Source organism: Mandrillus leucophaeus, unplaced genomic scaffold (assembly GCF_000951045.1).
Source record: "Mandrillus leucophaeus isolate KB7577 unplaced genomic scaffold, Mleu.le_1.0 Scaffold418, whole genome shotgun sequence".
NCBI lineage: Eukaryota > Metazoa > Chordata > Mammalia > Primates > Cercopithecidae > Mandrillus > Mandrillus leucophaeus.
The window spans coordinates 524,129-525,805 of record NW_012104454.1 but is presented as its reverse complement, the minus strand read 5'-3'; positions in this window follow the sequence as shown (position 1 = coordinate 525,805).

Here is a 1,677-nt window from a genome sequence, read left to right as displayed (position 1 = left end):
AAAAAAAAAAAAAAAAAAGTATTGAAAAGGCTGCTTAAAGCTAGCGGAGCCTCGGTTTCGCAGGCTTAATTAAGGGACCTAATGCAAACTGTTGTTTCCCATAACCCATGATTCCCAGAAGAAGGCACACTAGACGTAGAGCTCTGGAAACAAGTGGGAAGAAATCTTAACATTATGCACAAGGGTAAAGGGTCCAAGTAACATCTCTAATGTTATGGGCGTTAGGGCTGCTTTGGCCCCGCTCTACACAGAAGAGCCTAAAAAGGGAAGGGAGAAGAAACCGCCACCTTCCTAACCGCCTCCCTCTCCCTCAGCCCTGCTATCACCAGGCAAAAATACCTGAGCCCTCTCCTCCAATAAATTGGAAAAAAGACAAGGGATATGTTACAGCTATGGGACCCTATCTTAGGCAAGTGGCATTAGAAGGGGAGCTCTTAGCCTGCCTGGTAATGCAAGATTGACAAGGCAATCAGTTACGTTAACCCATTTATTTTGGTGCTTATAAAGAGATAAGAAAAAGCATTAGAGAAAACAGAGCTGCTAGCCCATTTACAAAAGGATTAATTGAGGCCATAGCAGGCAACTTCTGTGTGACTCCATGGGACTGGTCAATGCTAGCAAAAACAACTTTAAACACCAGTTAATACCTCCTCTGGAGGGCAGAATTTGATGAATTATGTAAACAACAAACCCTTTTCTAGTAATGGCCACTGTTATACCTCCCCTACCCCTAACATTGGCTCTTCCCAAAAGGTCTGGCAAATGGAGACTTTTGCATGACTTACGGGTTATCATTGCTAATTTGCAACCTATGGGGCCCCTTCAACAGGGGCAGGTGCCTGTAATCCCAGCTATTCAGGACACTGAGCCAGGAGAATCACTTGAACCTGGAGGCAGAGGTTGCAGGGAGCCGAGGTCACGCCACTGCAGCACTCCAGCCTGGGTGACAGAGTGGGACTCCATCTCAAAAAAAAAAAAAAAAGGCAATGTGGCTCATGCCTGTAATCCCAGCACTTTGAGAGGCCAAGGAGTGAGGATTGCTTAAGTCCAGGAGTTCAAGAACAGTCTGGGAAACATAATAAGATCCTATCTCTATAAAAAAATAAAAAATTAGCCGGACATGGTAGCACATGCCTATAGTCCCACCCACTCGGGAGGCTAAGCAGGAAGCTCATTTGAGCCCAAGAGCTTGAGGGTGCAGTGAGCTACAGTCGAGCCACTGCACTCCAGCCTAGGCAACAGAGTGAGACCCTGTCTCAAAAAAAAAAAAAAAAAAAAAAATTGTAGACACCCTTCCCACTCCCAAACTGCTTTCCCCAGATCCATTTTTTCCCTACAGTACATCACCATCTAATGTACCCTACCTAGCTTACTTATTTATACAGTTGAACCTTGACCAACATTAATTGTAATTACATAAGTCCACTTTTAAGCATATTTATTTTTGTTTTTGAGACAGAGTCTTGCTCTGTCACCCAGGCTGGAGTGCAGTGGTGTGATCTTGGCTCCCTGCAACCTCCGCCTCCCAGGTTCAAGCAATTCTACTGCCTCAGCCTCCCAAGTAGCTGGGATTATAGGCATATGCTACCACACCTGGCTAAATTTTGTATTTTTAGTAGAGACGGGGTTTCACCATGTTGGCCAGGCTGGTCTTGAACTCCTGACCTCAGGTGATCC